General features: G+C 43.2%; 1 long non-coding RNA gene across 2 annotated transcripts in view; it reads left to right on the top strand.

Annotated features, from left to right (window-relative positions):
* LOC144930661 (uncharacterized) overlaps nt 1-25,139 on the top strand; it is a 69,916-nt gene that overhangs the window by 19,696 nt on the left and 25,081 nt on the right. Inside the window, exon 3 of one of the 2 annotated variants that reach the window (XR_013635964.1) lies at nt 2,198-2,547. The exons of the other annotated variant lie outside the window; for it this stretch is intronic. This is a non-coding gene — a long non-coding RNA (uncharacterized LOC144930661). Of the gene's footprint in view, nt 1-2,197; nt 2,548-25,139 lie in introns of those variants that run through there. 2 annotated transcript variants of the gene reach the window in all.

Here is a 25,139-nt window from a genome sequence, read left to right as displayed (position 1 = left end):
TCTGTCATGGGTATTCTTCAGGTGATGGTGGTATGTGATGTAAAGTCACACCAAGATATTTCAGGGTAGGAGCGTGTCTTAACTGCTGACCACAGAAATTCACATGCAGTTACTCCTCCTATGCTGACTTTACAGGTGCTTAATTTCAACTGTAACTCCAGTTACTGAAGGTACATCCACATGCATGTAGCCATGCCACAAATAATTAGTACAGTCAAGCTAAAATCTACAGTACGTTTGAAAGCATGCACATAAATAGCTATGGGCGATATTCGCATACACTTGTCCTTGATATGTGGTACCTTAACTTCACAAGTGACCCCCACTGATTTCTAGTGATGTAAGGGACTATTCATCCTGAGCAAGGGTATAAAAAAATCTGGTTCTATATATAAACGAACCCTCTGCTAACCTGAACCCAGAAAGGTTCTGGGCAGTGAATAGGAAAATGTGTATTCAAGATTTCCGAATAAATATGTGAACGAATAGCACATTCATATATTACCATTGTTTTGTATTGGCCACAAAACTAAACTTCATAGATGAATCTTCTGAATAGCAGCACTCATTTCAAGGAAGCTTCTACAGGAAGGACAGGGTATCCTACCTTTCTTTCATCAGTGTGTCCTTTGTACTCATCCATTAGCCCGCTCACTGTTCTTGCCATTATTGTACGCAAAACACAGTATAAGATGGGTGGCACCTGAAGACCCAACAGTTACAGTGCAGCTGCTTGGTATTTTATGAATGAGCATAAAACAAAGCCCCCAGTACCGTTAGAATCTCCATTTCTCATGTTAGTATTTAACTCCAGTGACCATTAGATTCAAGTCACTCATTTTTGCTATGTCAGTCATGACTGTAGAGTGAGGGACTTGAAGGAGAGGGGTCATTTGCAACAAGGAAAGGGAGAATGTTTCAAACGTAAGGGGCAGCATGAAGGTACAACACCAAGACTGGAAGAAAGAGATGGGGTAAAAGGACTGGGAGGAATTGAGGGACTGAGAGAGGGAGAAAGCTCAGATGAGGGAGGGGGAAAATTATTTAACGCCTTGGAGGTAGTGTTGAGGAGCTTGAATTGCATGCAGTAAATAGGAATCCAGTAAGAGGTTTAAGAGCAAAGAATGAAGAAAATGATGTTAGTTTCAGTGTTTTGGATACACTGGAAGATGGAGAAGAAAAGGTGAGAGATGACTAAGAGCTTTAGCAGTGAAGATAGTGAGTAAAGGACAGATTCTGGTGATTTTAGAGAGGAAAAAGGGACTCATGAATATCCATGTCTTGCTTAAGATGTCACCAGAATGTGATAAGACCTACCCCAAGAAGGAGTCCTTGTGACCAGGAATGGTTACAAGCCAGGGACATATTTTGCACTCAGCTGGACTCTACTATAAAGATGCATTCAAAACACATGGAAATCTTGGTTCCTGTGAGCAGCTTAGAAGAAAGCTACACTGTAATGTAGGAATAGCTCAGCTGAGGGGTAGGCTTTCTGGTCACACAAGACAAACTTGTTGAAATGCCGTTCAAATATGAACTAGTTGGTGGTTTGTTTTAAATGCTAATATGAGGCTTCTGAAAAGATTCTGCCTGTTTGTTTAAATAAGGTAATGCATAATTAACTAGGAAGAGGAAGAGCAGCTGGAAAGTGTTTACAGTTGGGTTGAGCTCTTCTTCTCCCAGCCTGTAAATGGAATAATTTTGTCTTTAAAACAGACTTTTTGTCTGATGAAAGAGTTCATGTTCTCTTTAAAGAGATCTTACCTAATCCCATTATATAATTTATTGATTTATATAGCATTAGTCGCATGCATTAAATACACTTTATAGTGATGCTGTTGGGTGCCCAAGAACTCAACTTTAAATTGTTTAAGCAGCTTTATGAGTTCCTCGTAGACCAGCCTTTCAAAACAATATGGGGCAGAGACCTAAAGTTTACAGTCTCATACACTCTATGAACTGTTTGGTTTTACTATTAAAAGATCCCCCCCTGGACTTTATACAACAGAAAATACCATCTCCATTGGCCTCCAACAAGAATGTTTAAGACCATTAAAGACACCAGTGCCAGCTGTTACTGTCAGATTCCAGGAGACACACTGATGAATGTGCTGTGGAAATACTGCATATGTAAAGGATTTTGGGAAATGTTTTCTAGGATTTCCCTCATTTTCCAAGTGTCTCATTCACTCCACAGTTATTGATATGGTGGGCAACCCTCTAAATCTCAAGGACTATCAAGAACACTGGCTTCTCCATGCCTCCCTAGAGCCTACAGAGATGGAAGACTTCAATAACCCTACCCATAGTGTACTGGATGTGTGAATTTCATGATTTGGCTTCCTTGGAAAGGAGTGCATACTAAATATTTAACTGATTCTATTTGAAAGCAGATTTTCTTTATTCCTCAGTATGGATGGTAATGATTCATTATATTGTAAACCCCAGCATCACACTTCAACCTTATGTGCTCTTCTGTCACTAAATCCTCTCACCCACCTTTCGTCTTTGCATCTTCCTTTCTTTCCCCCTTCAGTTCATTTTTTGGAAGAGCTACATATGCGCTTTGTTGGCTTGCTTATATAAAATGCAATAAAAACTTAAAATAAAAAAAATTACTTCAGTTTCTCAACTTCTTTGAAAATTTTTGCATCCTGTTTTCAATTAAAAAAAAAATCCATGAGCACTTCTCCTCTGAGTCTTGATAAATGGAGACAGATTCATACACAGTTGCCCTCTCATTATTAATCTGACCTTTGTTTGCCAAAATGCCAGCGCTTCACCCTAGAGGGAAAGACTTGGCAGAGCAATGCTACATTTAAGTGAAATTCTCCCATCATGTTGCCTGGGACCTGGAAAGAAATAATGCTTGAAAGTTTGTAGTATGCTACTAAGAGGCTGTTCAACCACAGTATAGACATATTCTACTACAAAAATTAGACACAATTCAGAAAACATCATGCAACATCAGCTGCCACATATGTGGTGGTTTGGTGATAGATACAAACCAAGAGCTTAAATGATTGATTTGCCAGAATAGAAAAAGTCTGGGTTTCATCAGATTCATATCACAACCAGGGCAAACATTGATATTTATACAGAGGAGTGAGGAAGCTAAACTACACAACTGAGGCTCCGAATATCAGGGTTCTGTTTCCAGCTATGAAATTATACAAGAGATGAGCTGCAGCTGGTGGGGGTCTGCACAGAAACTTCTCTAGGTTGCTTAGCAAGGACAGGGCAGATCCTCAGCTGCTGTAAATTGACTTCATTGGCATGCAGAGTATTTTAACTTTTTGTTAATGTAGTGAATCGCAACACAAAGGGTTAATGTAGCTTTTTGCATGGAATATTCATTTATACAAAACCTAATTTCTAGCAGTGGTTTAGAGCTCCGTGTGACCATTAGCTGGAAGCAGCAGCTGAGGAATGTATCATTCTCCCTGAAAGAAAAAAGGCTGCATAATTTAGCTCAGGTTTCTCAGCAAGAACAAGTCCAAGGAATGGTGAAATGAAGCTGAATACAGATCATTGTTGGAAAGAGCGAGACACTGAAAATGGGCTCTTTCCACTTGTGGACAGAAGCCGTGGAAGGATCCAAGAAACAGTCCTATGTTATTCTGAAGATTAAAGGACTTTTATTAACTGGGACAATTCTGGAAAATCTACCTAGCACACAATCTGTGCCTTCCTTGTTAAGTTTCCCAGGCCAGCAAAATTTATCTAAAGTTAGTGGAGAATGTCAAGTGTGTTTGGGGAGAGGCGAGGGGGGGAATTTAAGACAACAGTAAATAAATTAGGGCTAGATTATAGCCCCCTGTAACCAGCTGTGCAGTTAAGATGGGGCAGGAGAAAGGGAGGGAGCAAGGGGCATCCCACCCTTCTTGTGTGGCTCATATACTTGTGATCCAGAATTGCGGCGCCAGCAGTCAAGTCAGCACAAGACCGACTACGTACAAGAAAGGGAGCAGGGAGAAGGCAGAGCCATGGCTACACCTCCATGCACTTTGATGAGTATGTTGCATCTTTTAAAGCGATGTCATAGATTACCATCCCCCCTCCCACTGCTCCAGGGAGATGTGGAGGGTGTTCTATCTCTCTGGACTATGATGCCTCCCAATACAGCAGTACAGCTCTGCACTCCACCCAACACAGGTGCTGTGACTAAGAGGAACAATCTAGCCCTTCTTAGTTACACGACTAGTACTACAACTAGCCAAATATTTTCAAACTGCCCAGAGCAAATGCTACTCATTATAGACAAGGGTTAGTCATTTTGTATGATTCCTACTCCCATGCCATTTAAAAATAAAAAGAACAATTCATTTGCTATGAAATAAATTCAGTTTACATCCTTTCACAATGAACATATAGCTGAAGAGATTTCACTGAGCCTTTCCAAAAATATTAACCTCTAAATAGAGATAAAGTGTAGGAAATTTCAGCCCTGTTGGTGAACTTTTCAGAAAGTTGGCAGTTTGAAACAGAAGGTGATAAGGTTGCAAATCAGCTTCCATTAACTAATGTGATGCCTGTTGGCAACCATTGTAATAACCAGCCAGGCACACCAGGAAGTACAGTTATTGCTGACAGGGCAAGAGCCCATAGATGGATTTTGTGATTAGGAGGATTGTGTCATCAAGGAGAGGTTTGAAGTATTGGGAATTTATTGTTGCTGGAGGGAACTGATAGGGATTTAATAACTTGAAAAGTGCCAGCTAGTATCACTGTCTGTACAGCTGAACCTGGTCACCCAAGCCACCTTTTACTGTACTCAATGTATTAAACTTGTGATGAAGTACAGCTTGTTGCTAAAACTGACTTGGTTAGCAGGATGAGAGTATGTATGGGAGAGTGTATTAGAGGTGGTTGGCTTTTTATAAAGGGGTTTGGAACAGGGGAAAATACTGGAAAGCGCAGGTGATAATGGTATAGTATACAGCTCCTTGGAAACCCTCTAAGTTTGACTTGAAGTTTTCTGGGGTTTATGTAGTTCCAAGGTCTCTGCTTTCTCTTCTGAAAAACCCCTGAGTGGACTGCCGATACCTAAACACTAATAAGGTGTGTGTCTATATTACTGAGTGACATTGCAGGCTGCTGTATACTCTTATGATCTGCCAAGAAAAGCAATAAAGAATTCAGCATTTATTAAGATTTAGGAGCTGCTGGTTGGCTGAGCCTATTCAGAGTCAGCATGTACATATTTCAGGCAGGCCCCTCTGCTGATTCTTTTTTTTCCAGCTTCAATGTCTGCACAGGGTTAATCTAAAATAACTTTTAAAAATTATATTTTTATTCATTTTCTTCACCCTTGTTGTTGTTGTCCTGATTATTGTTGTCCATTTATGAAGTTAAATCAATCTGGAAAAGCCAGACTGAAGCAGCTACCAGGAACCAGGGGGAAGAGGACAGTGCTTTACCTGGTGATGTTGGAAGATAGTAGTAGCACAGTCTATTTGGAAAAAAAAAATGGGGAAATTCTGGATTATATTCTGCCCTCATTTATGTCCATGAAGCCACCTTGAAAGCAATGAAATTGCACTGGTCTAAGTCTGGACAGAATTTGGCCCTTAAAATTAACAACCTCACAAATAGCAAATGAAAAAAAGTTAGTATAACTTTCTTTAAATCTCAGCTATCAGTCCGAGATCCTACAAACACTTATGCATTAAGTAGTCCCATTGACTTCAGTAGTGCTGCTCGAGCAGGCAAAGTTAAGCATACAGGTAGGTGTTTGCTGTAACCATTGGTCTTCGAGATGTGATTGTAGAAGTGTATTAGGTGTACACGCATGCAGTGCGCTGGAGCCAGAGAACTTTACCTAGCAGTACCCGTGGGGTGGCACTCACACCTTGCAGCCCTAGCCCTTCCCCTGCCCATATAAGGGCAGCACCACACTGAACCCCTCCCACCAAAAACCAGAAATACAGACCTCGCTGCAAAGGGGATGGAAGGTGCGTCCGAAATACACATCTGCATCACATCTCAAAGAACAACAGTTAGAGGTAGGCAACCATTATTTTCTTTTTCAAGTCGATGCAGCTGTGTATTCTACTGAGAGGACTCACAGACATTATTCAGAGGAGGTGGGATTTGGAGTCCATTCAAACAAAGACTCAGGATTGCCTTCCGAAAGTTTGCATCTGACCTGGATGCAGCAGTAATGGCACAGTGGTTTGTACAGAGGACCAAGTGGCAGCCCTGCAAATGTCCAATATAGGAATGTCACTTAGAAATGCCATCATCATCACCTGGGCTCTCATGGAATTAGCTTGCACCCTTTGAAGAGGTGTAGCCAGGGCTACTTTATATACTGTCATGATACAGATGCTATCCATCTGGAGACAGTTTGTGAAGAGACTGCGTGTCCCTTCATTTGGTCAGCATATGAAACAAACAAACAAGATGAGGAATGGAAAGGTTTGGTCCTATCCAGAATAAAACTAAACATCACCTGACATCCATCTTGTGAAGAGATTTACCCTCTAGGGTTGAATGCAGCAGACAGTTTGGTTCAAGAGAAACTGGGAAACCACTTTGGAGAAAAACCTAGAGTTTGGTGGCAAGGTTACTTTGTCTTTAGAAAATTGCATGGAAGTATCATTGCATCATTAAAGCCTGCAACTTATCCCTCTCCTTGCAGACGTTATCGCCCCAGGAAGGAAGTTTTCTGTCACAGAAGCAAGAAAAAAGAAGTTGGCAGAGGCCCTCGAAGAGCCACTAAGACACTATAAGGTCCCCACAAAGGAAATGGCTCTTTAACTTTCTTGAAAGTGACTCCTTTCAAAAACCTCAGTGCTTCAGAGTTTGAAAACACTGGATGGGCAGTTGAAATATCAAAATCGCTGCCAAGTGGACTCTCAATAAACTAAGTGCAAGACCAGAAGACTGAAGGTGTAACAGGTACTCCTAGATGTCTTGAATGAAAGCTAGTTTTGGTTGGACTCCCCAGGCTAATGACCATATCGCGAACCACTTCCACTTGGCTGTGAAAGACAGCATGGAGTCCAATGCAGTAAAAATCTTAAATGAATCAAACTACCATAGAATCTCTATGGGTAGAAATTCCATACTCAAATAATAAGAGTATAACAGTAGGAACATACTACCTACCAGGATGGTGATGGTGGTTGTGAAATGCTCAAGGAGATTAGAGAGGCTACAAAAAAAGAAAACTCAAGAATGGTGGATTTCAGCTATTCCCATATTGACTGGGTACATGTCACCTCAGGACGGGATGCAGAGATAAAATTTTTTGACACCATTAATGACTGCTTGTTGGAGTGGCCAGTCCCGGAACCCATAAGGGGAGAGGCAATTCTTGATTTAGTCCTAAGTGGTGCACAGAATCTGGTTCAAGAGGTGAATATAGCTGAACCACTCTGTAATAATGTAATTAAACTTAACATCCTTGTGCAAGGCTGGGGGAGGGGAAAAATCAAAGAAGCCTTTCCCAATAGCATTTAACTTCAAAAAGGGGAACTACACAAAAATGAGGAAGCTAGTTAAATGGAAATTAAAAGGAACAGTCACGAGAATGAAATGCCTGCAAGCTGCATGGAAACTTTTAAAAAACACCATAGCAGAAGCTCAAATTAAATGTATGCCCCAAATAAAAAAAACAGTAAGAGGACCAAAAAAAATAAATAAATAAAAGCCACCATGACTAAACAACAGAATAAAAGAGGTGGTTAGAGGCAAAAAGGTATCATTTAAAATTTGATGTCAAATCCTACCAAGAAAAATAGAAAGGAACACAAACTGGCAAATCAAGTGTAAAAGTATAATTAGGCAGGCCAAAAAAGAATTTGAAGAGCAATTAGCAAAAGACAAAAAAACTAACGGCAACATTTTTTTTAAAGAGGATCAAAAGCAGGATGTCTGCCAAGCAATCAGTGGGGCCACTGGATGATCGAGGTACTAAAGGAGCACTCAAGTAAGACAAGCCATTGTATTGAAGCTAAATAAATTCTTTGCATCAGTCTTTACTACAGAGGACATGAGGGAGATTCTCTCACCAGAGCCATTCTTTTTAGGTGACAATTCTGAGGAACTGTCTCTGCTTGAGGGTCTATAGAGGAGGTTTTGGAACAAATCAATAAAATTAAACAGTAATAAGTCACCAGGACCACATGGTAATCAACCAAGAGTTCTGAAGGATCTCAGATATGAAATTGCAGATGAATAATTGTGGCATGTAACCTATCACTTAAATTAGTCTCTGTACCAGATGACTGGGGGGGGTACCTAATGTCGATTTAAAAAAAAAAAAGGCTCCAGACGCAATCAGGTAAGCTTAACTTCAGTACTAGCAAACAGGTGCAGTGCTAACGCTCAGAGCACCACTGCCCCAGGGCTGACAGTTCTGGCTGTCATCCCCAGGGCGGCGGGCTCTGGCTGTCAGTGCCCCACTTAAATCAGTGCAAGTGCTCCTGGTGAGAATGTGCACCGCAGACAGAAAGAACCGAGTGTTGACAAAAAGAGCTGATTTAATTATTTTGGTGGTTGTAGATTGACTAACTTAAGTCAACTTAATTTTGTAGTGTAGACGTTGTCTGAGTAAATTCAAAGCAAAGTCTCTCTTACCACATGTTTCAGCAATCTTACTGGCTGAATTCCTTTCAGTCAGGATCCCTCTCCCAGTCCAATACTTCCTTTGTTGGGTCTGTTCAGCTTGGGAAAGAGATGACTAAGGAGGGATATGATAGAGGTCAGTTGAAAATTATTGGTCAATGAGCCCAGTCTATGATCCCAGCTGGCATTTCTTGTTATCTCTCAAGGTGAACAGGTCAATCATCAGGATGCCTCAAAGACTGCAAAAATGGTCTATAGGATGCTGGGTTTCACAGACCACTTGTGATTAATGGAGGAGTTTCTTCTGGGGTGATCCACCATGTGATTATGGATCCCAGGTAAGTTATCAGCCACAGGGATAATGTTTTCCCCAATGCAAAACTGCCAGAGCCTGATTACACCTGACACAGCAAGTTGGAATGTGCTCTCCATGGCATTGTCAGTGAGTATGAGAACTGCTGAGTCCCTGATGTGCTCTTCAAAGGTCTGACAGGCATTGTAGATGGCAGGAAGCGCCAAGACATTGATATGCAGAAAAGCTTGCTGTTCTGATCACAGGCCTTGAGCTTTCATTGATCCCAGATGAGCTCTCCAAACCCATCGGTGACTATAGTCCCGGTCAGTGGGGATTGAGTGAAAGGAATTTCCTGGGACACATTGTCCTGAATTGTCTACCACCAGAATGCATCCAGAATTAGTGGGGGGAGTTGGCCAACCTGTCCTAGGGATGAATTGAACAATAGATTAACTTCAGCCACCTCTGAAGAAGATACAGGAGCAGCCTGGCATACTGGACTACCTGTGTGGATGCAGCCATATGGCCTCGCAGCCTCAGGCTGTGGTTGAAAGTTGAAACTGCAGTTCCAGACAGAGGTGGCGAACCACCTGGAATCACTCGGTCAGCAGAAATGCTCTCAAACTTGCAGAGTTTAGCAGGACTCCAGTGAACTGAATTCTTTGAGTTGGAACCAACATTGACTTTCTGCTGTTTAGGATGAGACCTAGATGATTGAGTAGGTGTAGTGTGAAGCAAACATGAGAGAAGACTTCCTTTCTGGACTTGTCCCTCAATAACCAATCATCCAGATATGGTAAGATATCAATTCCCCTCTTCCTGAGGTATGCTGTTACCACAGTCATACACTTGGTAAAAAACTCAGGAAGTGGAAGACAGGCCAAAAGGTACGGGCCAGCTGCAACAAACCAGAGGAACCTCCTATGGTTCATAAAGATTGCTATCTGGACACAAGCATCCTGAAGGTTCAGGGCAGCAAACTAGTCACTGTGACTTAAAGCAGGGAGGATGGTTGCTCTGGTGACCATAGAGAATCTCACACATCTGATGTATTTGTTGAGATCGTGGAGGTCAAGGTTAGGTCTCATCCCTCCCTTAGGTTTGGGGATCAGGAAATACAAGGAGTAGAACCCCTGTCTTCAGTGCTTTGTGGGGGAACCTTTTCTGTAGCCCATAGAGCCAGCGGAGATTCAACCCGCTGAAGGAGCAGTGTCTTGTGAGAGGGGTCCCTGGAGAGGGACGAGGTTGGGGGTGTGGAGGATAGGTGGAGAAGAACTATATAGCATAACCCAATCTAACAATGCTTAGTATCTAGTTATCTGTGGTAATTAAGTTCCAAACACTGTAAAAATGAGCCAGCTGGTTTCTGAACAGAGGGGATGTTATAATTGATGTCAAAATCTTAGGGTATTACCTACAAAATTGTCTAATTTTAACTAAAGGGTAAACAAGGGTGTGACCCGCCCTAAAGGAACTGCCAGAGTATTATCAGGGGGCTTGTCTCTGAACTGCATAGGGCTCCCCAGAGCAAGCTTGCCTTGCTAACCCCTGAAAGGACACGGATACAACTGTCCACTTAAGAATAGACACACAAGCAGCAATTCTTCGAAAACAAAAGAAATATTTATTTAAAAGAGATCAGAAGTTACAGGAAATTTAGTAAAGGAAGAAATAATGCATAGAACATAAGAAAACACAGTAGAATTACATGCAGTCGAATGGCACAGCAAAATAAAAGACACAGACTATGTACAGGAAATACAGTGATTTCAATGTAACAAGCATATAGAGGACCTGCATACAGAAAGGCTTTTAGTTCTAGTGATACAATCTAATCCTATACTTAACACAGTGTAACATGCTTGGCCTCTATACACACACACAAGCACATTCACAATTTAAAACAAATACTTATTAACATTGATACTTAACATTTAATGCATTAGCTATTTACATTAATATTGACATTAAAATCCTGTGAGGTCTGATCAGGCTGTCACAGAATGGGTAGGGGAGATCACTCTCATACACAGGCATCCAGCTTTATTGACAGGCAAAACCCATATGCTCTTTAACAATAAATAGGAGGAAAAAATCAGACTTACACTCTCTCAATCAAACTGATTCATCTGTTGGTCCTTTTGCTCTGTTAATGCTGCTGAGTTGGTGATCGCTGTGGTGATTGAGGCTGGGGTCTTCCCAGTTACTGCTGCTGCTGGTGGTTGCTGCTGGCTGGTCTGGTCTGGAAGCCATTGCCATAGTGACTTTAGAATGCTGCTACTGCTGCTTCTTGCAGGTAGCTGTTCTTCAGAACCTTCAGTTCTTCTCCTCAAGTGTCTTAAGGATCCCAAGCCCACAGCAAGTTCAGCCTGCTAGCTGTCAGCTTTATATACTGGTTGCTCACTCAGGCTCAGCCAATCAACTTCCAGCTTTCCAGCTCCTTCCCTATGATGTCATACCTATTTTAGGTAGGACAGCCTCACCCTTATGATGTCCTACCTATTCTTAGGTAGGAAAACACCACCTCTAGTGCCACCTTGGATTTTAGAAGATCCTGCTGAGTTATTCCCTATCAGTTAACAGAATTTTCCACTATTCCACTCAGTATCTTTCAGGGATGGAATCTTTCATTACATCATCCCTATATCCTCCATTTTGGCCAGCCATGTTGCTGTTGGATTTTCTAAATTTAAACTAACATTAATTTCTACTTAATTAGTTTGAAGATTAAGGTTCTAACTACTGTTTTATGCAAACTAACGTGTCTCAAGGCTGTCAACACTCTTTTTATGTCCAATTAAGAGAATTGTAATTTTACAATATTTAAACCCATTTCAAGGTTTTTCTGAAGACTTCAGTCAGGATGCTGCCGGGTATCCTAGATAAAAGTACCACCTTAAACCTTAGTTCCTCCTGTACTGCTGACATATCAGGCACTGCAGGTCCTCCACTGAGCATGGTCACTCTGGTGGTACTTTCCAGTTGATGCCAGCACATTCAATGTTCTGTGTTGCTATCTTCTGCCAGGTCTTCCTTGGCCTGCCTCAATTTCTCTGTCCTCTCTTGGGTACCCAATTCAATGCCTGCTTCCATACAGTGTACATGTCCCAACTACCTGAGCAGTCTTTCTTTGATGATATTTTATAAAATATCCTGTTCTGTTAGATCCCTTACTCTCACATTTATTATTTAGCCTTTCGATGAAATATGTAATATCTTCTATCACCATCTGTGCTGGGCAGCTTCCAGTCTTCGTTATCAACTGTCATTGGCCAAGTCGCTTCTCCAAACAGGAGTGTGCTCAGTACAGTTGAGTGGTATAATCTGACCTTTATTTTGGCATGGAGACCTCTGTTTGATCAGATGTTGTACATCCTGCCAAAAGTGATGTTTGCTTTTCCTAAACTTTAGCTTAGCCACCTTCAAATGTCATCACCCTCCCCAGATAGCTGAACTCTTCTGGCTGTTCAATTTCTCTTCCATCCATGTACATCTTTGCATCTGTTGTTCAGTTTCCAACCTTCATCATATTGGTGTTCTCTGCATTTACTTTCAATCCAGTATATCCCACTTCCTGTTCTACCTCTGATGTAAGGGCAGTCATGTCACACAATGTCATATTTAGTAAAAGAATGTCATTGACAAAGTCCTGGTTGTGTAACTTGTCTCCACTAACCCATTGTAAGCCACCCATAATGTATTTTGTTGCGAGAGATCTGGTGGAATATTGCTATAAGCTACTTGATACTAGACAAGCTAATCAACATAATAAGTTTATATAATGGAAGTAGAAGCACAGTAAGATTAGAGATAGGCTTTTGTGAGTGGCTCAATATTGTGAGTGGAGTTAGAAAAAAGTGTGTGTTTTCACCAATCGTCTTTTCATTAGCAATAGATTGCGTGATGGAGTGGGCAACAAAAGACACCAGGGATGGTGTAAAATGGGTTAGCAGCGATGAGTTACAGTGTTGAAGTATGATGAATGCTCTAAAATAATATTTTAGAATGCTACTTTTAAAATATGCTTTTCTTTTTCTCCTCACTTTCTATGGTAAGATAGATGCTCATTTATCCAGAATTACAGGTGATTTTCACCCTTTACAGCTACCAAAACTAAAATATTTCATCTGATATTTCACCTTCTGCCAGGGCAGGCTTATTCTGGAAAATAGGCATCAAATTAAAAAACTCTTTTGGGAGAACTTAGAGCTCCAGAAAAAATGATGTGATCTCACTGCTTGAACATTTCCTAACTTTTTTGGCTCACCATAACTCCAAAACAGCCCTGCATAGAAGCTCCAAATTGATATGTTGATTTATTCTGTTGGTCTTGGCCAGTACTGGTGATTTTGACTGGGCAATAGTTAAGCTGTTGGTGGAATTACTGAGTTGCTAAAAGCAGTTTCCATGTACTTATGGGCTATAAGAGCTCACAAACAAGGTCAGTATATCCATTGGTTATATAGTGATGGCTCCCCAAATAAACCCACTTTGATTACCCATCCCACATAGCACTCTCCTTGTGATGAGAAGAGTGGGAGGTAAGGGGCCAGGTGAAGATCAGAGGGTCCACTTTGGGGATCGGGAAGGAGGTTATCTGGGGAGAGATACGATGAGCAGTTTAATGTATCCTTAAGCAGCCTTCAGGCTACAGAGTTTCCTGGCACTGCACTATACCTAAACATATTTTTAAAATTGAATAAATTCCTGGGGGTCTGGGACAAAAGGCCCTTAGACAGTTACTTAAGGGGAAAAAAATCTTAAGAGCTCTATCTCTGTGGTTTTCTTTAAAACAGCAATTGTTAGAGAGACTGGCCATTCAAAGTTAAAGTTCCACTTAGAACTGGATAACCTAGTTTCAGTGAACAATTTTATTCAATGAATTTAGTCACTCATTCTATTTGTGAATTAACCAGACACTCATTTATATGAATTTTTTTTATTCAAAATTCTTCTGCAATTTTTTTTTCTCTTTTCTGCTACTATTGCTTCCAGTGGACTTGGTGCTTCCACTATTTGCAATGGACTACTTATTGTGCCTCTTATCGCCTAACTATGTCATGTGCTCTTGTTTCTGCTTCCTGATTGGATGACTCCCAAACCCACAAAGAGCTTTCAAGCTAGCCATTGAACACTTCTGTCAGGAATGCAGTTGCAGATACAGCATGTCCTGAGTCTAAATATTTGCCAAAACTGAATAATGGGGGCTCACAGATGTCACAGAAGTGATGCTGATGTTTTTAATTTGAGCGTTTGTGAATAGTTATTTGTGATATTTGCCGTATTCTAGTTACACTTGGTGTACATCTGCACTACCAACTGTACACGTGCTCATGTGTGATTTTTTGCCATCACCCCTCCCCATTGTGCATACTGAACCCCTCCGAAGCATGGTCTCAAGGTGAATAGACAGCAAACAAGCTAGCATGCCCGTGTGGGTAAGCACATATGGCAGTTGTGGCACAGCCCTGTATCCATGCCAGTGTGCAGCATGGACAGGGGCAAGGGGTGAGTACCAGGTCTCGAGTTTCAATAATCCTCTACCCCCAGTCCCTCGGTGCCCTGAACCCTTATCTTCCAGACCCTTACATAATCTCTAAGGGTCTCCCTGCTTGCTCTTTTCACCGGTAGTAGCATGCTACACTGAGCACAGCAGAACAACTTTCAGCGGCACACGTGACAGATCAATACAGGTGACAATGGATCCAGTACCGAGAGCAGATGCTCAGCCTGCTGAGTACACCTGGGTGCTGATCATGACAGGGAGGTGAACATCAGCATCGTTCTATGCCAACGGGAGACCACAATAAAACTGCCTTCTTGAGTGGCAGAAGCTATGTCGGGGGGCAGGTGGGAAAAGGTTCTCCCACTGACCTAGCGCTGTGCACGCAAGCACTTATGTGGGTATAACATATGTTGCTCAGGGGTGTGTGGTTTATTCACACCTCTGAGTGACATAAGTTAGCCAACAGTCTGTAGTGAAAACACAGCCTAACAGTGTCTGGCCCTGGTCTCTGCCTTCTTCCCGCAGAGAGCCAGGAGGAGTAAACTGGGGGAGTGGGGAGAGAAGGAGTAAAAACTGTTTAGTGTCCCTCTCCAGTTGTGTTTAGCAAAGGCTTTTAGAGCTTTGCTTGGTCCCTGGGAACTTTCCAGAATTAGTGGTTGTCTCTGCTCTCTGGCCTATCCCCACAGAGAAACATGCTGCTAAAGTGGGGTGGGGGGTGCCAGTGCCAGTTATAGAAAATGCAGTGCTGTGTCCCCTTCCAGTTGTCTGAGGTGAAGACTTGTGCTGAGCTGGACTTTCAGGACACCTAAGAAAGTTGTGGTGTAGCTCTCCTTCCCTGTCCATTTCACCATCATTAGGCAGGCACAGGGGCAGGATTTTCTGGTGGAGGTAAGAGGGGGGGAGTCATGGGTCAGATCTCCTTTTGCATGAAGCATGCACATATGACATCCTTCATTTCCCTGGCCTGCTAAGACTTGTGTTCATGTGTGGGAGATCTGGCTGGCTGTCCAGCATTTCCAAACCAGATATGTCCTGAGCCCACTTGGGATGGAAATACTTTCTTTTTTTTCCCCTTCACCCTCACAAATGTTGTGCAGTGCACATCAGATGACAAACATATGAACTGCATTTGCCACCTTAGCATCAAGATGGGTGTGTATGTAGCACCAACAAGCCTTCAACCTATCAAACATGCATCCCACAACCATTCTTCAGCGACTTAGTTTTAAATCGAATGCCCTTTTCCCAGGACCCTTGATGCTGGGGTATGGTTTTGTAAGCCAACGCAGGAGTGAGAATGCAGGATTCCCTAAAATAACAATTGTCACAGCTCCATCATACGCTGCAATATTGTTTCTGAGGAATAAGTCCCTTCTTCCCTCCCTTTAAGTACAGTTCTGATCTCCTCTGTATACTCGCATCATGAACCTTTCCAGTGTTCCCCACGTTAGTATACCTGAATCTGCCTCTGTGGTTCAGTAAGCCTTGCAGAATGATGGAATGGTAATCTTTTTGTTTCACATACTCACTTGGCCCTTGTGGTGGGCAAACCATTGGGACATGAGTGCCAGCAACAGCTCCTACACAGTACAGAAACCCCAATCTCTAAAAAACTGCAATTATTTCTAGAACTTTTCATATGCTAACCACCCATGAGTAAACCACAGTGTTGATTGCCTCAAACACCTGCACTGCCGCAGATCTAAAGTGCTTTGTCCTGCACCTACAGCTTCCACAGGGCAATCGCAACCTGCTTCTGAATCAGTATGGCTTTTATGAATCAAGTGTCCTGCCACTGGAGAGTTGGAGCAAGCGCCTCACAAAGCTTCATGAAGGTCTGTTTCCTCATGCTAGAATTATGAACCCACTGTTGGTCAATCCAGATTTCCAAGCCAGTGTGATCCCTCCACACTGTGCTGGTTCTCCTGCAACAGAAGTGACAGGCAACTAAAGGGCATACCATGTCAATGCCAGCATTCAACATTTGTGACATGAATGAATTCTCATTGATTTGCAAAGGCCAACATTTCTGATGTGTCAGAAAATGCTTAACACATTCCACCCAGCATCTTGTCAAGAGCCTACGCCACTGCATAAACATTAGTCCTGCAATAATGAGCAGCAGGATCAGATCATTATACAACTGAGCCATGCGTTTGACTGAATTTTGCAGGGAACAAAAGTGAGGGAGTGACGTGATCAGGAAGTGCCATTAGTAAATGCACGGTAGCCAGGGAACAGTATCAACACCACACAACAAAATGGTTCCTAGAGCATCCCCCTTTATATGTTCTAAGGCATTTGAAAAGATGGCTGGCTGGCTGCTTGATTATAAATCCCAAATAAAGAATTTTACTAATCAATCAAATCTATAATATGAATGGTTAAGTATCTTAATACTGAAACCAAATTATTATTTAATGTCTGGAGCACAACCTCAGAACAAAGTATAAAGCTTCCTTCTTAGATTTTAATTCTTATGTGATGGCTCTCTCCAGTCTTCCCTCAACAGTGATATTACAATCCAGACTCTTGATAAGCTGAAGTTTGACAACTCTTATTAACCAGGAATTGTAGATGACAATCTCTCAGGACTTTTCGACACAGAACCCACTTAATTAATATCTTTATGAAACCATATTTAAGGCTGTTTAAACCTCAGGAACATTTCTTTCTGGCACCTTCCACATGACATGGACACACCACACTCTCTGGCACTCAGTAAAAAGGCTGGGGATACCTCCCAGTTAATAAAAAAACCCTAAGACGAGAGACGGGGAAAAGGAACAGTAAGGCTTTGGTTACACTGCAGAGCTTACAGCGGTGCAACTGAACTGATGCAACTGCGCCACTGTAGCACTGTTAGTGCAGCCTCTTTAAGCCGGCAGGAGAGAGATCTCCCATCAACTTAATTACTCCAGCCCCCTTGAGTGGCAGGTAGCTATGTCCACAGCGACGCTTAAGGCTGTGTAATTTATGTCACTCGGGGGTGGCTTATTCACACCTCTGAGCAACATAAACTTAGACCGCCATAAGCTGTGGTGCGTACGTAGCCTAAGATACTTAAGAAAATGAGGGGTTTGCAACTCTTCAGCTCTCACAGTCTTCTGGATGCCTGTGACGTAGGAACTGGACGTGCAGTCAAGGAACCACAAAGTGATGTTCTTCTTGTCAGTGCTTGATGTGCTTCTTGTCAGTGGGCCTCCTTCAGGTGCAGGGAGAGACTGGTTAAAGGCTGGAGTGGCCCAGTTTTTGATGTTGTGACTTCCTGGCCCCAAGTTGATCTGTTTTGGAGCTTCTGGAATGTTGGTGTCGGTCTTTCCTCAGGTGGTTTGTTGACAAGAAAGGTAATATGTCTTGGCCTTACCCTTGGTTCTTATGGTTTATGAATTTCTCTTCCTCTGCCTTGCAGCACCTCCCTTCAAGGTCTTGGGATAAATCAGATGCTGCTAATTTGGAGCAACGCAGCTTGGTCCAATCAGATTTGAATTAGATTATCATTAAAGCCAGTCATATTTAAGCCAGCAATTTAAATAATAGTCTGTGTTTTGCATATCAGAGCTCATTGGTCTGTGAACCCCCCATAATATCAAAATTCCACACACGACTTTGAGGACAATGGTGTGGTCTTATCTGGGTGAAAGGTTTTAAGATGATATTATGTCATCCATTTATGGAACATTTGATATAAAATCCCTATAGCAACAGCAACTAGGAAATACGATAGCACAACAAAACAAGTTTGGAACTGGACTAACAGGTCACAACTGTTTAACTTCTGAACTCTAAATCTTGTGCAGTCCTCAATGGAGGAAATGTCAAAAAGACAACCACACTGTGTCTGGAGGTGGTGTAGGGAGAGAACGACATGTGGAGAAGGCTGATCCAGGAGGCAATTATGTGAAAGGTCGGCAAGGGAGCAAGCAGCTTGTGTGATCTGAACTGTTCACTTGCCTGCGTTCTAGTGTTTGGGTATATAACTGTAACCTTAACTTTTAATTTTATGGCATTCTAATATTTGTCGGTTTTGAGAAAAGCGAAAAGCTCTCTGATAGTCTCTCCTGAACTCCAGCTTCATTCAGGTTTTTTCTTTTTGGCTGTGAATCAATGTATTTATTTTCCTACAAAAGTTGTGTTTAAGCCCCCTCCTCCCCCCAATATTGGTAACAAAGCAGTTTGGTCTCCTATCACTCACAAACACCAGACTTCATCCTGGAGATGTATGATTCAGGTGGTGGTCCCACATGTTCTAATTACAGTGGAGCCCATTTATATGTATAATACCAAGAGTGCATAAGTTTACCCAGTGAAATGTGCAGCCAACTCCTCTGATGTGGAGCAGAGACTCTTGGCTCCACAACAAATAAGATGATCTCTTTTCCAAACAACATTAAAAAACCCCAGATAAACAAAAGGGATCCTGTAATGTCTCAGGCCGGTATAAAAGCCTTTATTTATGTATGTTTACACCATGTATTTAAAGGGTGAGAGCCTAGTTTAAAAGGCTATTGCCACAACTGATAGTTTCTGTTTGTAAAGTTCATGTTATAAATTTTTTTAAGAATCTTCTGATGGATCAAGTCAAAATATTCCCTGGTATGGCTGTTGATACTAGCATACTCTCCTGAAATCATTAGGGCAGAGTGGTGACTCATAACAAATGTATATTATTTTTTAAATAGACATTGCATTAGTTTTTTTAGGATTATTATTTTATTCTGCTTCTGCGTTTGTACTGTGATTTGAAGGAAACAAGATTTCCTCCTTGTTTTAAACTGTGGTGGATCCATTTTTGATGAGTGCCGACTAAAGATTTGTAAATGAGAAATTAAATCTGTGAGGAAAAAAAAGTTAACTAGAGAACAAGCTGAGAGGGAAGGAATTAGGGCAGAAAATGAGAATGTGGTGGGGTGGCCTGCCTAGAGCAAATTCATAAGCAAAGGGTGGACACCCTCAGTACTAACAGAGGCTTTGTTTTAACCTGTTTTTTTAATTTAATTTCCTAGATGTCAGAAAATAAAGGTAACCAAATTAGGTGCAAAAGCTACAGCAGCAGATTATGAGTAATAAGTGTATACATGGGGTCATAGTATTTTGTTTTGTTTTTTTAATTTTAAAGACACTAGATTCTCTCTGGGATTGAATTAGCTTCCTTTCCACCAGTGTGGTCTTCTACACATGTCCAGTACGACCTGAAGGCCAACAGCAGACACTCTGTTACTGTGGGCTGGGATTTTCAAAGGGGCCTAAAAAATTTAGGCTTTCAACTTCCTTAGGCCCCTTTAAAAATCTTGCCTCAAAGGCATTATCTCTGTATAGAAGTTGCCCCTGTTTAACAAAATTGATTTCTAAACTGATGTAGTTAAACCAGTGCAAATCCTTACTGTGGACACTCAAATTGGTATACTTTGCCTGTGTGCTGGATGATGCATAATGGGATTTTGGGCCCCTTTATTCTGTGCTATTTCTTTTATTCAGCATAAAGGGGCCAGAGTGAGGGTCAACATCTCACCCTGTGCACAGCTGTGCACCCACATTACATGAAGTGGGATTTTCAAAGGTGCTTAGTATTGGCTTATAGGCTTGTCTACATAGAGAGTTACAGCACAGCAAGCCAAGATGTGGATTGACAGCGCAGCAGCTCGGTGTGCACTAACATCCTGTGTGGACACTACTACAGCTCACTGAGACTTACTGGGTACAGTTTAGTATACTATGCTTTCATGTACAGGATGCGAAGATACACTGTGGGACTTTCACTGAGCTGTAGCAGTGTCCACATGGATGTTACTGCCGGGCAAGCTGGCGGACTGTAGATTCACAGCCCAGTTTGCTGCATTGTAACTCACCGTATAACTATGGCCTAACTCTGCTCCCATTGAAATCAATTGTAAAACTCCACAATTAGCATCTGAAAAATAATTGGACATTCATCTACAGAACAAGGACATCCAGAGTAGTAAACGCTTAAAAAAAAGAAATTGTTGTCGGGAGGGTTATAAAACCTTCATGCTTGAAGAATGAATCCCGCCTCTAACTACTGTGGATTAGCAGGAATTTTGTTTTAGGGGCAGGTTATCCTGTGAAATTTCTTATGCCTTCCTCCAAAGCATCATGTACTGGCTACTAGAGCCAGGCTACTGGACTAGATGAATCACTGGTCTGATTGAATATGGCAGTTCCTATTTCCTATGTTTCATTAACTTCAATGGGAGCAGACGTGAGCCAATGGTGAGCATTTTTGAAAATTCCACCCATAGTATCCAGTGTATGCATAGATATACACTTTTTTTAATTAAAACAACTAAGCCATCTGCAAATGCTTTGAGTTTTCCTTGCAAACATTTAGAACACTGTGAAACTGCATGACTAAGTGATGATGAAAAGAAATGCAAAACAGACATGAGATATACATAGTTTTAAAGATGTTACATAATTAAGGTTAGTAGGCCAAAAATGTAACCTGCTTTGACTGCGGAACCATCTGTAAAGCCATCACTGTAGGTGTCAGTCTTTGAGTTAAAAAGAAAAGGAGGACTTGTGGCACCCCAAATTTATTTGAAAATAAGCTTTCGTGAGCTACAGCTCACTTAAGTGGATTTCCACTGAATGCATCCGATGAAGTGAGCTGTAGCTCACGAAAGCTTATGCTCAAATAAATGTGTTAGTCTCTAAGGTGCCACAAGTACTCCTTTTCTTTTTGCGAATACAGACTAACACAGCTGCTACTCTGAAACCAGTCTTTGAGTTGTTTTCATAATTATTCCCAATAGTACGAATATCTACTTTTAGGCTCAAGATTTAAAAAAATTGGTGCACTTGTTAATATACTTTAAATGTTGCTAAAATTTGTAATTAGACGTGGAATGAAATGACTTCCTAAAAGCAAGGGATCAGTTTATGGTGTATTTTATATTGACACACATGGTAAATATTATCAAAGTCAATATATATTCTGAAATTTTTATTTTCAGGATTTTTTGGCTAAATCTATTTGTCTAATTCATAATTTTCAGAACCTTTAAGTTTAGATTTTACTACATTTGAATTAAAGGAATAGTGTTCTTGTAGTCATTAACAAACCTACAGTATTGTGTTTAGGATTTCACGTAAGTCGCTAAATGCCTTCACAAACACCCCTGTAAATTGAGGATAGGATTTTTCAGCAAGGTTCGGTATTTGGACATGTTTATCACTGTGACACAAATGGGTACTTTCACTCTCACACTGAAGAACTAGATCCACTGGGCCAACTGCAGGATAAGCTTGAAAGGGCTCTTTTACCAGGGACAAAAAAAATAAACAAACCTGCATCTCTACTCTTAAGCAATTTTTAGTAACTAGACACCTGCATTTTAAATATTATACAGAATATGCATTTGAATATTTATAAGCCAACTGCTGCTTAGCCTGGGTTGAGATTCCAAATAAGTTTTTTGGTTTCACCCTGCAAAAACACTAGTTGTGCAGAAGCGCTAGGGAGTAAAAATCCTCTTCCTCTCCCTCCCCTCATTTTGAGCTGTGATGAGTCACAAATCAGTAGAAATACTTCAGGTCTGGTCCACGGGGAGCAGGACAGGTTGTGGAAAAACCGCACATGAGGTCTTGGCAGCACTGCCATTAGGATGGCCTGTGGTCTCCGAACTGCATGGTGTTACCGCCCACGTGTAAGGAGGAAGAAGCTGCAGACACTTCTACAGACTACGGATTGCAGTAATGGCCACAAACTGGCCATACAAGTGCCCTGTGGCCTGGAGCCAGATTGAGCAGACCCCATCTGTATTTCCCCCAGGCAAAGCCCATTTGTTCAGGCTTCACGTGGGAAAAGAGAGTTACCTTTTCCGTAACTGGCGTTCTTCGAGATGTGTTGCTCATGTCTATTCCACAATAGGTGTGCGTGCTCGCCACGTGCACCGGTGCTGGAAGTTTTTCCCCTACCAGTACCCATGGGGGGAGCATCTCCCGCGACCCCTGGAGTGGCGCCTGCCTGGTGCGGTATAAGGGGAGCTGTATGCTCCCCCCACCCTCAGTTCCTTCTTGCCAGACAACTCCGACAGAGGGGAAGGAGGGCGGGACGTGGAATAGACATGAGCAACACATCTCGAAGAACACCAGTTACAGAAAAAAAGTAGCTGTCTTTTCTTCTTTGAGTGATTGCTCATGTGTATTCCACAGTAGGTGATTCCAAGCTATATCTGTTGGAAGTGGGTAGGAGTTCACAAGTTCCCAGGACAAGGGACAGCCCTGCCAAACCCAGTGTCATCTGTGGTTTGGGGGACGATTGCATAGTGCGAGGTGAACATATGAACCAAAGACCATGTGGTGGCCCTACAAATGTCCTGAATGGGAATGTGGGCCACGAAGGCAGCCAATGAGGCCTGCGCCCAAGTCGAGTGTGCCCTCACAATGGGTGGCAGAGGGACACCTGCCAGCTCATAACAGGAGCAGATGCATGAAGTGATCCAATTGGAAAGCTGCTGAGTGGAAATCGGCTGGCCTTTCATGCACTCAGCTGAGGTGATGAAGAGTTGCGAGGACTTTCTTAACGGCTTGGTCTGCTCGAGGTAGAAAGCCAGAGCCTGCCGCACATCAAGCGTGTGGAGATTGCGCTCCTCACTGGACGTGTGAGGATTGGGGCAGAGGACAGGTAGAAAAATGTCCTGACCCATGTGGTAGGCAGAGCTCGCCTTCTGGAGGAACGTGGGGTGTGGGCGGAGCTGGACCTTGTCCTTATAGAATACTGTGTATGGTGGCTCAGAGGTCAGGGCCCTGAGCTCTGAGACTCACCTGGCTGATGTGATTAAAACCAGGAAGGCCAACTTCCATGAGAGGTGAGACCGGAAGCACGTGGCCAGTGGTTCAAACAGGGGCCCCGTGAGACGAGCCAACACCAGGTTTAGGTCCCACTGCAGGACTGGGGGTCTAGAATATGGAAAAAGACGGTCCAAACGTTTAAAGAACTGGCCAGTCATAGCATGGGAAAATACCGTGTGCCTTTGCACTGGCGGATGGAAGGCCGATATGGCTGCCAGGTGTACCGTGACTGACAAGGGCGCCAGGCCCTGGGCTCTCAGGTGGAGGAGGTAATCAAGGATAAGCTGGATAGGGGCGGCCACAGGAGAGACACCCTTGTCCACCTTCCACCGAGAGAACTGGGACCACTTCGCCAAATAAGCACGGCAAGTGGAGGGCTGTCTACTTTTGAGGAGAACACACTGAACCTGTTCTGAGCACGTCCTTTCCTTTCCACCTAACCACAGAGCTGCCATACCGTGAGGTGAAGAGCCACTAGGTTGGGATGGAGGAGGCGGTCCTGGTCCTGAGAGAGCAGGTTCAGGCAGAGCGGCAAGTCATTGGCGTAGCTACCGCCAGGCTTGTGAGGGACCAGTACCAATGCTGGGCCATGCTGGGGCAATCAGGAGGACCAGAGCCTTGTCCGTCTTTATCTTCTCCAGGACCCTGCTGATTAGAGGGAATAGGTCCACCTGGGGAGTTCCCCACCTTCAGAAGAGCCAGTGGGCCACTTTTGGGTGGAGGGGCCACTCCTCTTGCGAGGAAAAGTCCCTGCTCAAGCAACCCGCCCTCTCGTTCCGGGCGCCCGGTAGGTGGAAGGCCTGCAGATAGATGTCGTGGGCTAAATAGAAGTCCCACAGCCTGAGGGCTTCGTGGCAGAGGATTGGGCCCCACCTTGCCTGTTGATATAGAACATCAAGGCAGTGTTGTCCATGTGGATCCAGACTACCTTGCCCTCCAGGTGCAAGCGGAAGGCCATACACGCCAGCTGCACTGCCCTGAGCTCCTTGACGTTTATGTGTAGAGTCAGATCTTGAGCTGACCAGAGGCCTTGGGTCTGAAAGTTCCCCACATGGGCCCCCCAACCCAGGTCCGACGTACCGGATACCAGCTCCAGCGATAGGGCCCTGTCCCTGAACGGGACCACTTGAAGCATGTTGTTTGGGGTGGACCACCACCATAGGGAGGTGATCACAGAGTCTGGCATGGTGAGGACCTTGTCCATCCTGTCTGTGGCCTGGGAGAACTTTGAGGCCAACCAGAGATGGAGGGGCCTCATCCTGACTCTGGCGTGACAGACCATGTACATGCATGCCGACATGTGACCCAAGAGCTGCAGGCAAACCCTGGCTGTTGTCACTGGGAACCTTGTGACTGAGACAATGAGATCTTTCAGGGTCTCAAATCTGACCGGTGGGAGAGAGGCCCTGGCCGATACTGCATCCAGGAGTGCCCCAATAAACTCTATGCGTTGGACCGGGACTAAGTGGACTTGGTGTTGTTTACCAACAGGCAGGAGGAGCAGGGTGGACAGGAGGAGCATCACATGATCCCTCACCTGCAACCGGGAGGTGCCCTTGACAAGCCACTTGTCTAGATAGGGAAATATCTGGACCCCCCGCTATCTGACATAGGCCACTACCACCGACATGCATCTTGTAAACACCCTGGTAGCAGTGGACAGACCAAACGGGAGGACCATGAATTAGTAATGATGCTGTCCCACCACAAAATGGAGGAAGCACCTGTGCCCCTCGAATATGTGGATGTGGAAGTACACATCCTATAGATCAAGGGCAGAGTACCAGTCCCCGGAATCCAGGGAGGGGATGATGGAGGCCACGGAAACCATGCAGAACTTGAGTTTCACCATGTACTGGTTCAGACCTCGCAGGTCCAGGATGGGCCTGAGCCTCACTTTGGCCTTCGGGATAAGGAAATAACGGGAGTAATACCCCTTGCCCATGAACT

This window comes from Lepidochelys kempii, chromosome 6 (genome assembly GCF_965140285.1).
Source record: "Lepidochelys kempii isolate rLepKem1 chromosome 6, rLepKem1.hap1, whole genome shotgun sequence".
Classification (NCBI taxonomy): Eukaryota; Metazoa; Chordata; order Testudines; family Cheloniidae; genus Lepidochelys; species Lepidochelys kempii.
The sequence above is the reverse complement of the archived record's forward strand: the minus strand, read 5'-3'. Positions and strand labels throughout refer to the sequence as shown.